Source organism: Odontesthes bonariensis, chromosome 11 (genome assembly GCF_027942865.1).
Source record: "Odontesthes bonariensis isolate fOdoBon6 chromosome 11, fOdoBon6.hap1, whole genome shotgun sequence".
Classification (NCBI taxonomy): domain Eukaryota; kingdom Metazoa; phylum Chordata; class Actinopteri; order Atheriniformes; family Atherinopsidae; genus Odontesthes; species Odontesthes bonariensis.
Window position 1 is genome coordinate 33,141,121 of NC_134516.1, and position 13,527 is coordinate 33,154,647.

General features: G+C 46.5%; 3 non-coding genes across 3 annotated transcripts; all 3 read right to left on the minus strand.

Annotated features, from left to right (window-relative positions):
* Positions 1 to 4,307: 4,307 nt before the first annotated feature.
* trnat-cgu (transfer RNA threonine (anticodon CGU)) lies at positions 4,308 to 4,381 on the minus strand. Its single transcript has one exon. It is a non-coding gene; the product is annotated as a tRNA-Thr (tRNA).
* A 2,026-nt stretch (positions 4,382 to 6,407) lies between these two features.
* On the minus strand, positions 6,408 to 6,481 carry trnat-ugu (transfer RNA threonine (anticodon UGU)). The gene has a single exon. It is a non-coding gene; the product is annotated as a tRNA-Thr (tRNA).
* Positions 6,482 to 6,741: 260 nt separating this feature from the next.
* trnat-cgu (transfer RNA threonine (anticodon CGU)) lies at positions 6,742 to 6,815 on the minus strand. Its single transcript has one exon. It is a non-coding gene; the product is annotated as a tRNA-Thr (tRNA).
* Positions 6,816 to 13,527: the final 6,712 nt, after the last annotated feature.

Here is a 13,527-nt window from a genome sequence, read left to right on the forward strand (position 1 = left end):
TTCCTCATCGGAAGGCGTGTCGGTAGGATTGAGGAGGCCCTCGAAGTATTGCCCCCACCGACTCACGACGTCCCTAGTTGAAGTCAGCAGAGCCCCGCCCTCGCCATACACGGTGTTGACGGTGCACCGCTTCCCCCCCCTGAGCCGCCGGATGGTGGACCAGAATCTCCTCGAGGCCGTCCGGAAATCGTTCTCCATGGCCTCCCCGAACTCCTCCCAAGCCCGAGTTTTTGCCTCAGCAACCGCCGAGGCTGCGTTCCGCTTGGCCTGTCGGTACCCATCAGCTGCTTCCAGAGTCCCACTGGCCAAAAAGGCCCGATAGGACTCCTTCTTCAGCTTGACGGCCTCCCTCACCACTGGGGTCCACCAGCGGGTTTGGGGATTGCCGCCACGACAGGCACCGACCACCCTGCGGCCACAGCTCTGGTCGGCCGCCTCAACAATGGAGGCACGGAACATGGCCCATTCGGGCTCAATGTCCACCACCTCCCCCGGGACATGGTTGAAGCTCTGCCGGAGGTGGGAGTTGAAACTCCTCCTTACAGGGGATTCCGCCAGCCGTTCCCAGCAGACCCTCACAACACGTTTGGGCCTGCCAGGTCTGACCGGCTTCCTCCCCCACCAGCGGAGCCAACTCACCACCAGGTGGTGATCAGTTGACAGCTCCGCCCCTCTCTTCACCCGAGTGTCCAGGACATACGGCCGCAAGTCCGATGATACGACTACAAAGTCGATCATCGAGCTGCGGCCTAGGGTGTCCTGGTGCCAAGTGCACATATGGACACCCTTATGCCTGAACATGGTGTTCGTTATGGACAATCCGTGACGAGCACAGAAGTCCAACAACAAAACACCACTCTGATTCAGATCGGGGGGGCCGTTCCTCCCAATCACGCCCCTCCAGGTCTCACTGTCATTGCCCACGTGAGCATTGAAGTCCCCCAGCAGGACGAGGGAGTCTCCCGGAGGAGCACTCTCTAGTGCCTCCTCCAGGGACTCCAAAAAGGGTGGGTACTCTGAACTGCCGTTCGGTGCATAAGCACAAACAACAGTCAGGACCCGTCCCCCCACCCTAAGGCGGAGGGAGGCTACCCTCTCGTCTACCGGGGTGAACCCCAATGTACAGGCGCACAGCCGGGGGGCAATAAGTATGCCCACACCTGCTCTAGGCCTCTCACTGTGGGCAACTCTAGAGTGGAAGAGAGTCCAACCCCTCTCGAGGAGGCTGGTTCCGGAGCCCAAGCCATGCGTCGAGGTGAGTCCGACTATATCTAGCCGGAACCGCTCAACCTCGCGCACCAGCTCAGGCTCCTTCCCCAGCAGAGAGGTGACGTTCCACGTCCCAAGAGCCAGCTTCAGTAGCCGAGGATCAGACCGCCAAGGTCCCTGCCTTCGGCTGCCGCCCAGCTCACATTGCACCCGACCCCCATGGCCCCTCCCACGGGTGGTGAGCCCGTAGGAAGGGGGACCCGTGTTGTTTCTTCGGGCTGTGCCCGACCGAGCCCCACGGGCACAGACCCGGCCACCAGGCGCTCGCCGGCGGGCCCAACCCCTGGGCCTGGCTCCAGGGGGAGGCCCCGGTGACCCGCGTCCGGGCAAGGGAACACGGCGTCCAAAAGTATCACTCATCATAGGGGTCTTGTGAGCTGTTCTTTGTCTGGTCCCTCATCTAGGATCTGTTTGCCATGGGTGACCCTACCAGGGGCTTAAAGCCCCAGACAACATAGCTCCCAGACTCATTGGGGAACGCAAACCCCCCCACCACTGTAAGGTGACAGCTCATTGTTCTGCATTTCATTAAAGGTCAGATGTTAACTTTTCTCATGCTTTTCATGTTCTTGCTATACAGATATTTTTGAAGAAAATGTGTGTTTGGTTACGAGGGAAAGTTGACCCTTATCATCTTCCCCAAAGACCCAGAAATCTTTAACGCAGTCTGAAAAAGGTTTGGAGTTGTTCCCTGTACTTCCCAGACAGCTGTATGATGCTGATGACTGAAGCTGAAAGTTAAGGCTGTTCCAACACTAAAAGGGCACGAGGCTCAACTTCAAGCTGTGAAACTCTTTCAAATGTCTGTTGTGTTAGAATCAGATGTGTGAACGGATTTTAGTCCAAACGTCATGGCTGCACTGAGGGAAAAGGCAGCTAAGCAGGCTAACGGTACTTTGAATTGAACCGTTTAACACGAGAAAACTGAACTGATCTGTTTGTTGCTTCTACAACTGCTCAGTTACTCACACAATCAGGTACTGAGCAGATTTACCAAGCAGACATTCTGCTGTAATCTCAGATGCTCTCAGTCGCGCTGCTCATGTTGTTTTAGTCTACAACTCTTCTTCTTCTTCTTCTTCTGCCCCGACGGCTACACAACTTACCCAGAACACCTGGTGGCAGAGTGTGCACACGACACCCTTATACTTTATTGGATTGTATCTACAAACTCAAACGCTGATCATTTAAACCTGCTTCAGGCTGTTTTTGTTCCCTTTAGTTTTAAGCTGACTGTGTTTGGCGTACCCTGAGCATTTCAGTGGAAAATGTTCAGCACAGACTTGGAGTTGTATTGTGTTCTTGTGGTAACTACGTCCCCACAGCTATTATGTCCTTAAGAGTTTCTTCGAAGGCGCTCTCTGCCGCTCACAGTGGGAGAATCTCGCTGACAAATCCCACTTTGGCCTAAAGATGTGATCAGCGGTGACTTTTGTGTGTTAGCGACTGGCGCTACGGTCCTGGCTGAACAGGAAGTAGCCACCAGAAATGCAAGACAGTCGCTGTAGCCACTAAATGTTACGCAGGACTGTCAGACAGAGACTGCAGACAGAGCGGTAACAGGAAAGCAGGAGGATCACAGAGCTGGTTAACAACAGATACAACAATACATGCCCAGTAATATTGTTTTAATGTTTTAAATACTTGAACACAGTTTTTCTAGAGAAGATAATTGTTTTGTATATGGGATTATCCTCCATAAACTCTTTTGGGCTTTCACATGCGCGAGCGTACAACCAGCCGGTGAGTTCATGCTGTTTATAAAGTTGTTTTGTAACGTCCCCATGCCAGTAATGTGAGAATCATGCATATGGTTTTGATGGTAAGGCTTGTGACTTTATTGTTGGATGGTTTATAAAGTGGTTTGACGTTTCTGCAGTGTGCAAGTTGTTGTTTTACGTGGAAGGGTTAGCAGTTGCCCCTTAGCCACCACGTATTAGCCTCGCATGACAGGTTGAGCGAACAGCGCTATCTCCACACAGGGAGCGCAGATTTGCACCTCTCTGTGTCCTACTATCAGTATTTGACAACCTCTAGCAATGGAAATGCGCTTCAAATGCCCCGGAGTTCCCCTTTAAGTGGACCAGTAAAAAGGATTTAGTAGAAAGTTGTTTTATATGCTCATAGCTTGCTCTGAAGGCCCACAGGCACTGCTGGGATTTGAACCCAGGATCTCCTGTTTACAAGACAGGCACTTTGACCAACTAGGACAAATTATCCGAAACCATGGACTCAGTTTTCACTGCTATGCTGATGACACTCAGATGTACATCAGCACAAACCCCTCCTCTCAGCTCCCACCCATGCAACTCAACAACTGCCTGCAGCAAATTAAAGCTTGGTTGACCTCTAACCTTCTCAAACTCAACAGCAGCAAAACGGAGCTCATGGTGGTGGCCCCGGCACCCCTGCTGAAGAAGTTTGGTGATCTGGCCCTGGTCATTGATGGCTGTTCCATCTCTCCATCACCAGAGGTACGGAACCTGGGTGTCATCCTGGACTCCACTCTCTCATTTCGGTCCCACATCAAGAGCATCACTAAATCTGCCTTTTTTCACCTCAGAAACATCTCAAGACTCCGGCCCTCACTATCTGACTCAGTAACAGAGACCCTCATCCACTCATTTATCTCCTCCCGCCTGGACTACTGCAACGGTGTCCTGTCTGGGGCTACCCAGTAAGGCCCTTGACAGGTTGCAGTATGTCCAAAACTCAGCTGCCAGGGTGCTAACTCACACCAAGCCCTGGCAGCACATCACCCCATCCTAAAGCAACTTCACTGGCTCCCAGTCAAAGCACGCATCACCTATAAAATCCTTCTCTTGGCCTACAAATCTCTCCACTCACTTGCACCTAAGTACATTTCCGATCTCCTCCACCCGACCTTGGGTACCTTGAAAGGTGCTATATAAGTCCAAGTTATTAGTTATTATGATGCTCATTGAAATTTGATGAAGACCAACAATGCAAAGCATTCAGTAGAACCCTGATAACAACCTGATTCTCATGCTAAGACATAGCCAGCTCTGACGGACCACAGGCACTGCTGGGATTTGAATCCAGGATCTCCTGTTTACGAGACAGGCACTTTGACCAACTAAGTCACAGCGCCACATGGTTCATAAAACTGATGAAAGAATAAAGATCAGGAACTGGATCCACCTCAGGAAGTGGTTTTTGTGATTTATTTCCGAAATTCATGTGATCGCTGCATAAATCATGGCTTGATGTTATTCAAATTATCTTCATATGTGAAAACATTGGATATAGTCCGAGTTCAATCTTCTGTAACTCAAGAATAGTTAAAACCATGAGATGAAGTGCCTCCAAGTACAGACTGCTATGGAAGTCCAGCACTCCTGAAGCGCTGCTGTACACAGTTATGGCACCATGTTGACGTACGTAATAAGGCAAGGCAAGGCAAGTTTATTTGTATAGCACAATTCAACTACAAGGCGATTCAAAGTGCTTTACAGAGACATTAAAACAGTAGAAATAAAAAGCATGACTTAAATTTTAAATAAAAAGAAAGAAATAAGAACAATATAAAATCAGTAGTTAAAATGTGATTAAGTTTTGAGCTTTATTCAAACGCAGCTGAAAATAGGTGTGTCTTCAACCTGGACTTAAATACACTGAGTGTTTCAGCTGATCTGAGGCTTTCTGGGATTTTGTTCCAGACATGTGGAGCATAGAAGCTGAATGCAGCTTCTCCAAGTCTAGTTCAGACTCTGGGAACTGATAAAAGACCGGATCCAGATGACCTGAGGGGTCTGGAAGGTTCATACTGGGTCAGGAGGTCACTGATGTATTTTGGTCCTAGACCATTCAGAGCTTTATAGACCAGCATCAGAACTTTAAAGTATATCCTCTGATGGACAGGCAGCCAGTGTAAAGGCCTCAGAGCTGTACTGATGTGGTCCACTTTTTTGGTCTTAGTGAGGACTCGAGCAGCAGAGTTCTGAATAAGCTGCAGTTGTCTCACTGACATTTTAGGTAGACCTGTAAAGATGCTGTTACAGTAATCAAGCCTACTGAAGATGAATGCATGGACCAGTTTTTCCAGGTCCTGTTGACACATCAGATCCTTTAACCTTGATATATTCTTAAGGTGATAGTAGGCTGACTTTATTACTGCCCTAATGTGTTTTTCCAATTTTAGGTCTGAGTCCATCACTACACCCAGATTTCTGGCCTGGTTGGTAGTTTCTAGGTGTATAGATTGAAGTTCTGTGGTGACCTGTAATCGTTTCTCTTTGGCTCCAAACACAATTACCTCAGTTTTGTTTTTGTTTAGCTGGAGAAAGTTGTGGCACATCCAGTCATTAATCTCCTCAATGCATTTACCAAGAGCCTGTACAGGGCCTCGGTCTCCTGGTGACATTGTAATATATATCTGCGTGTCATCTACAAAGCTATGGTAGTTTATTCTGTTGTTTTTTATAATCTGTGCCAGTGGAAGCATGTAGATGTTAAACAGAAGAGGTCCCAGGATGGAACCTTGGGGAACTCCACATGTGACTCTTGTGTGCTCAGATGTAAAGTTACCTATTGACACAAAGTACTTCCTGTTCTCTAAGTATGTTTTGAACCAGTTTAGTACAGTTCCGGAAAGACCCACCCAGTTTTCCAGTCGTTTCAGTAATATATTGTGGTCAACTGTATCAAATGCAGCACTGAGATCTACTAAAACTAAGACTGACATTTTTCCACCGTCTGTATTCAGACATATGTCGTTTAAGACTTTGGTCAGACCAGTCTCAGTGCTGTGGTGCCGTCTAAAACCTGACTGGAAGGTGTCATAGCAGTTATTTTGTTTTGAAAAGTAATTAAGCTGTTGAAAAAACGCTTTTTCAATGATCTTACTTAAAAATGGGAATTTTGAGATAGGCCTGTAGTTGTTCATTTGTGTCTTGTCAAGATTTTCCTTTTTCAGCAGAGGTTTGATTACAGCTGTTTTTAGTGGTTCTGGAAACACACCTGACATTAAAGACAAGTTCACAATCAGTAACAGGTCTGACTCCAAAATCTTTGAGACGCTTTTGAAAAAAGCTGTTGGCAGGATGTCTAAACAGCAAGAGGAGGATGTCCTCCAGGTCTTTGCTGTTAATTTGCTGGAACTGTGTCGTGACACCTTGAGGCACTGCTGGGATTTGAACCCAGGATCTCCTGTTTACAAGACAGGCACTTTGGCTAACTAAGCCACAGCGCCACATGGTTCATAAAACTGTGAAGGAATAAAGAGCAGGAACTGGATCAATTTCAGGAAATGTGCTCCAGAGACTCTCCCAAAACTAACTGTGACTTCTAAAAAATTTTTTATGAAGTCTGACCAAAGAACAGACTCATAATAATCGTGATGCTCATTGAAAGGTCCATCATTTGATGAAGACCAACAATGCAAAGAATTCAGTAGAACCCTGATAATAACCTTTTTTTCATGCTAAGTCATAGCTAGCTTTGAAGGACCACAGGTACTGCTGGGATTTGAACCCAAGATCTCCTGTTTACGAGACAGGCACTTTGACCAACTAAGCCACAGCGCCACATAGTTCATAAAACTGATGAAAGAATAAAGAGCAGGAACTGAAACCCAGCTCGGAAGTCTGGAAGTTTTGGAAGTCCTGAGGGGTGCTCCACGAAGCTGGATTCGCGGAAAGCCTGGCTTTTCTCGACAGTTCTGGCTCATCTATTAGAGAGTTCCGCTCCACCAACGTGGCTCTTTTCTTTCAGTTGCTCTTTCCAGCTCTCTGCCTCTTTCAGAACTGACTGATATTCACTTTCTGCTGCTGCTGCTTTCAGAGTTTCACACAATCCTGCAGGGACTCGGTTGCACTGCTTGAGCTCCTGCTCACACTTTTGACGGAGATGACGCTCACACGTCAAACAGTTTTCCACCTTCTTTAGTTTTTCCTCAGTCATGGAGCAGCCGCTCTCTGCTGCCACTCTTCTGTCTTTTTCTCCTGTCAGAAAGAAATGTTTCTTCAGCAGCTTTGTCCTCAGAATATCCATCCCATGGTATAAATAGCTGATCTTGTCATTCTTCTGTCGGTAAGAGTTCTGTCATTTCTCTGATCCATAATCTCGGTCGGCAGCAGAGGCGTTAGAGGGAATCCCCTCGGTTTGTGAAACTGGAAACTTCCACTTGACTGGAGGAACTACGGAGGCCTGGAGATGATCCTGCAGGAGCTGGACATCCTCTGAGTGAGGAGTCCCAGCTGCAGCAGAGACCTGGGATTGTTCTTTTTCCAACAGTTGCTGGGTTCCTCATAACTTTCCTTACTGCCAAAAGTAATGGGACACGTGTAGAAACCCTCGGGCAAATCGTCGTCTGCCATGTCACACCACTGAAGTGGAGGAGATGGTTTCTTGGTTTGACTCATTTTGCTTGTTGTTTGTAAGTACTCAAAATCACAATTACTTTTTAAGATAGTAAGTAAGTGTTGTTTCTAAGTGCTTGTTAAAGTGATTATTTAAGACAGTAATTAAGTGTTTTTTAGGCGATGTGAAAACCGTTTGCTGTGACTTTCAAATATGCTTCAAAAACTGGACGTGTTTCTTCAGATAAACTCCTGACCAACTGTGAAAAAGCAGTGAAAATGTCTGGCCTGTATAAACTTTGTGATGTCAAACAAGATCAGAGATGACATCGATTGTGATGTCACTACAGTGATGACATCACAATTTTGTGAAGGCTTCTGTTCTGTCTCTTCTGGTCTGTGGTTCCAACCACAGATTCTGGATGGAAGTGAAGTCCGGATTCCAGAATGTTGATTTGTGTTCTCTGTTAATCTCTGGACGACTTCAGCTGATTACTTCCTGTCACTGTCACGTTGGAAGGTCCACTTCTGCCAGTTTTTCAGCAGCCAGTATCATGTTTTCCACCAGCAGTGTTTTCCAAGACAGAATAATGTCAGTTTGTTTAAAATGTTGCCAAAATAAACTATTACAATTACAAGAAATGTCATCTCAGGGCACTTCAATAATAAAGTCCAATTCAGGCTAATTGGAGTTTAATTCATTGTAATTATAATCCAATTCATTCATACAGAGCAATTCAAAAATTATTTCCTCGCTAAGGAAACCAACAGATGGCACCGAACTTGCACTATTTCTAATTAGATAGAACTTTTCAATAGTTCTAAGATCATATCTTTCTGGTTTTATTTGCATTTTACAAAGAGTCCCGAGTAATTATGAAAGTGGGGTTTTAATTTGAAGAAAAAGCCTCAAAATAAAGTGATTTTTAGGAGTATGCAGGGATTCATTTCCATCTAATGAACAGGTCAGTTATATTAAACAGTGGGCCGTGTGAGCAGCAATCAGGGGAGTAAGGAGTTCACAGATCATAGATAGAGGCAAGCGTCCAACTATTCAAAGCTTTTAAAATGAATAATAAAATCTGACAGGTAACCAGGGAAGGAAGTCCTTTAATCCTGGAAATATTCTCCAGGTGATAGTCGGCTGACTTCCTAACTGACCTGATCTGGCTGCTGAAGCTCAGCTCTGAGTCCATAATAACACCCAGATTCCTGCTTGGTTTGTGCTTTTTAACATCACAGCCTGAAGCTGAGTTCAGATTTTTAACAGCTGACAATGACCTCTGTTTTCTCTTTGTTTAGCTGCAGGAAGTTCTGGATCATCCGGTTGGTTATTTGTTGGAGGCTCTTTGCTGGGCCAGTTATTCCTCTGTGCCAGCAGCTGAGCACCAGTTCTGCCAAAACTTACAGGAAACATCATCCTGCACCGCTGGATTATCAACAAGTAATACTGACCAAGTCAGGAGATTAAAAAGGATGCAGAGGATAGTCAGCCATCTCCTAAACACGGGACTTGTGTTTGACACCAGTCTTTGAAATGCTGTGAGACCGTTGTTTCCTTCATTCGTTTTTCACCTTTTTTTCCAAAACTACTTGGTCGAAAGGTGTAAAACATTAAAAGTACTGGGTTAAAGTTAGAAAAGCATCATGTTTAGGAAATAAAATACACTTTTGGGGGAAAAACTTGGCCAATAAGACCAGGAGCTCCTGACCTGTCTCATACATTTCAGTAAGATCTCGGGAAATTGGACCAAAAAGGGCAAAACATGTCTCCTTTAAAGGACCAATAAGAGCTACATCTCAGACTCTACAGGCCTCAGTTAACTTGTTAAATGTGTCAGTGGGTCGGTGTGAAAACTCAACATCTAGGATGTTATTTCCAGCTTCTACGTTTAACTGAAATAGAAAATCTGAGAATTACGACCATTTGGGTAGAGCTATTTTACGACAGTAAAATATTTGGCAGTGACTAAGTGCCTTTAGCACAGACAGGAGGGTGGAGGCCAGAGGAGACAATGAGGCTGATACCAGACCAACCAGATGAGCCTCCAGCGTCCACCTGTCCTGATAGTCCCTCACAAGCAGCTGTCTGTTGTTAGCACGTTAAGCTTTGATTGGTCTGGGCTGGTCTGTGGCATTATTTATAAACCTTCACCCTTGCTGTTTCCTCTCATAGCTTGTTTTCACCATGACAGCTGCTGGGTTCTTCCTGAGGTATAAGCACAAGCTGTCTTTACAGTTTTTGTTTGATTGATTGGAAACATTAGTTAATATTGCATTCTTACTCTTTGCTGTACATAATTTCAGGGTTTCCCTCTTTGCCTTGTTGACTGCTGCTACATGGGGTTTTCCCACTAAAGGTGTGCTATCATCTGTTGTGGTAAAACATTACATGCTTGCTTGAATCCGCTTCTGCTAAACTTGTTCTCATACACCCAGGTTCAAAATCAGCAGGCCAGAGCAGCAGCGGCACAAGAGCTGCAGGTAATTTTGGCTCTTACCAGGGAGCAGCCGCTGGCCGCCCGGTGACCGTGCCCTACACTGCTTCCAGTGACGTTTATATGGCGACACCTGTGCAAGCCTCTGGTCTAAGTCAACCTGTTCTTCAGGCAGACCCAAGATTCAGTGGCTATGGCTCATTTGTGCCAACGCAACTGGTTGTCCTAGCTCCCGGTTTCGTCCAAGCTCCTGGCGTTGTCCAAGGTTCTCTTCAGGCAGACCCAAGATTCAGCAGCTCTGGCTCCGTTGTGCCCGTGCAAATGGCTGTGCAAGCTTCTGGTGTCCCACAGGCTGTTCAGACGGGTCCAGCATTGAGCAGCTTGAGCTCTGGCCTGCCTGCAACAGGACACTCTACTGTCACTCGTGCCTGTTGACGTAGGATCTGACGCTGGTGCTCTGCAACCTGGAGCTGCCCAATCTGGACCACAAGGTAAATCTTCTGCTTGGAGTGTAGATGGCCCAAAATGTTTGGAAGCCTAAAGGTGTCTGTGCGTTTTCATGTAGCCTCTAGCAAATCTTGCCGAGCTCTATTATGAAGCAGAAACCTGCCATGTTTTGTTTGAATTAAATTTTTAATTTATTTTTCTTTAAGGACGTGTGTTTTAAAACGCAACTAGAAATGCACTCAGAGTGCAGACCTCCGCCAAGGAAGCTTTGTTTTATAAGCGCTTTTTTTTTATTTATTTTTTTTATCCACCCATATATTGTAGTGAATGGTCTGAAACGATTAACGTTGTAATCCACCACGTCCGAGAGAAAGCGATGCGTCTGCTTAAAGTTGTGCATAGATTCAGCTGGCTCGTGTTCCGATTGAAAAGGTTTACAAAGTTAAGATGCTATCTTTCAGATGCGACTTCTCAGAAACGGCAAAGACGGCTTCCATTTGTGTTTAGAGCTGTAACAAAATCCGGGTTATCCGGTTTTCAACCCGGATAAATACGTCACCCGGGCAGACCGGATGGTGGCATGCATTTGATCCGCCTTAAAAAAATTTAAAAAATGATCCGCCCAAGTCGAGCCAGACGGCATTTCATTATGTCAACAAATGGCAGTTACAGCGCTCTTGCACCTTAGTCGTAAGAGAAATTATGAAACCGGAATATATATCCCTCTTTAGTTGCCTACTAGGCTACAGTCATTCTCTAGCATGGTGTTCAGTCACGAACACACAGTCACACACTGAGTGAAACAAAACCTAACTCCTGCCCCGTTTGTCACGAGCCTGTTTGTCAGTTAAGTGAGCCATGCCTCCTACTGATCCGTCCTGACTTGCGATCCATCCGTTACTGCCTGAGTCTGGCGACTCATGCTGGCTCTGGGTGACTCACGGCCCGACAGCGAAAATCCTTGCTGGAGCAACTGGGCGCTCGCTCGTCAAGTCACGCGACAGTCGAGGCTTGGGGGGCTCCGAGTTGGCTTGGATTCGCTGCTTGCCCGTCTGACCGCTGGGTCACCCAGAGCCAGCGATTCGGCAGGTGGCGAGTCAATGCCGGCTCGGAGCTTTTTAAGTTTCGATTCTGTCTCGCCCAGTCGGCAGCAAGGATTGTCGTCAACCCATCGGACTGCTGAAGCCTCTGTACCTCGCTACAGGCTCGGGTAAGCTTTCCCCCTGCGCCTCCTACCCCTCCCTCAACGACAACAAAGCCCCGCCACCTTGTGGCAGGTCGCAAGATTGCAGCGAACAGACAAGCAAACATCCAGACAAACCAACAGACTTGGGTGATCACATAACCTCCTTGGCAGAGGTAATGATGCTCAGGTGTGTAATAATGGCTCCCTTCTGCTTGGAGGAAAGGCCCTTCACTTTAAGCAGCCTTACTGGGGCACCAAAGGGAACCCGAGCATTGCACCTGTGCTTCTCATTTCGTCTGCTCAAAATCTCTGGAGAGGTGGAGCTTTTAACTTTACGTCCTAGGAAACTGCAACGTTAAGACTCTGTGGTTTCAGAACTTCTGCTGTGAAAAGGACTAATTGTGAAATGTCTCCACACAGAAACCCAGTGGGCTATTGCTCCCTCAGTCTTTGAGGATGCGTCAGCCCAAGCCCTCAGCCTCACTGACGTTCTCCCTGCAGCCCCTCTGTCACCACCTGGCCCTGTCCTCCAGTCAGGGGAGACCTCCAGTGTCACCAAGGAAGCTGAACTCGGGAATTACCAGCAGCAGACGGAGGAATTCGGCTACCCGGATGATCACCAAGTGTCTGGACCGGGATCCGCAACCGTACTGGTGCCACGCTTTGGTGTGGGTGGATCTCCTAACTTTGACTACAGGCTTTTGTATGGCTTGTACCCCTCTGGAACCTACAGCACCTTCAGCCAGCAGCATGAGAAGGGCAAAGACTACTTTCAGGATGTCCACTACTTGAAGGAGCATATTACTGACAGCCATGGTTCTGGGCAGCAGAAAGTTCTTCCCAAGTGCCCGCTAGAGCTGAACATGATGTGCAGAGGGTATGTTGGGAGTGGTACCTGCAAATGTCTTTATCTCAATGCTCTAACTAATCTGGTTCTGTTTCAGATTGGAAAGCTGAATCCAACGGCACAAGATTATTTTTAGTCTTTGAATAAAATCTTGTCAAATGATCTCGCTTCAGAATGATTAAGGGAAACGATGTCCTGTGTACACCATCTGGGTTCAAGGTAAATGGCAGGCATCGCCTGGCATATTTGACTTGGACGTTCTGCTTTTGGTTTCAAACATGACTTCTCAAAGCTCTGCATCTTGAAGAATTGCTATGGAAGTGTTAAATAGTTGCAGCCTTTGCTCAATTGACAATAGCGATCAGCTACAGCATCCTTTACAGCCATTTCTCTACACCTGTACATGGCAGCCAGACACAACCCCTTCTATAGGTTGCTGAGTGCATGGTAGCCAACCTGAAGGCTAGCCAAACCAACGTTGTGCTTGAAATACTTGGCTGATTACTCCTTAAATATTCTTCTGCAGTTAAGCCACAGCCAGTGCTGTCTTCGGCAGTCTTGTCATATGGTGACCTTGTCTGGGTTTTTCCCCAAACCCTGCAGATGGAATGCTAAAGTAATGGCTAGCCAGTAGATGATCATAATTTCCTTTTTTTTTTTTTCTCCTAGTATCCATATACTATGACTCTAAAAATGGCTTATGTTCAAATATTCCCTCTAAATAAAAATTTTGAAAAATAAAAAACTGTATTTGCGCCTCATGTCTGACGCACATACACATCTGGGTGCTTTCAATCAGCCAGGCGACGACAGCATTGTCAATGGCAAGGCGAACTACGAGACATGACTACTTGTATAGGTAGATTAAGTTTAAATTTAAGTTCCAGACTAAACATGGAGAAGCAGCATTTAGCTGTTATGCTGCCAACAAGTGGAACAAACTGCCAGTGGAGATTAAACTTTCACCAAATGTAGACATTTTTAAATCCAGGTTTAAAACATTTCTTTTCTCATGTGTCT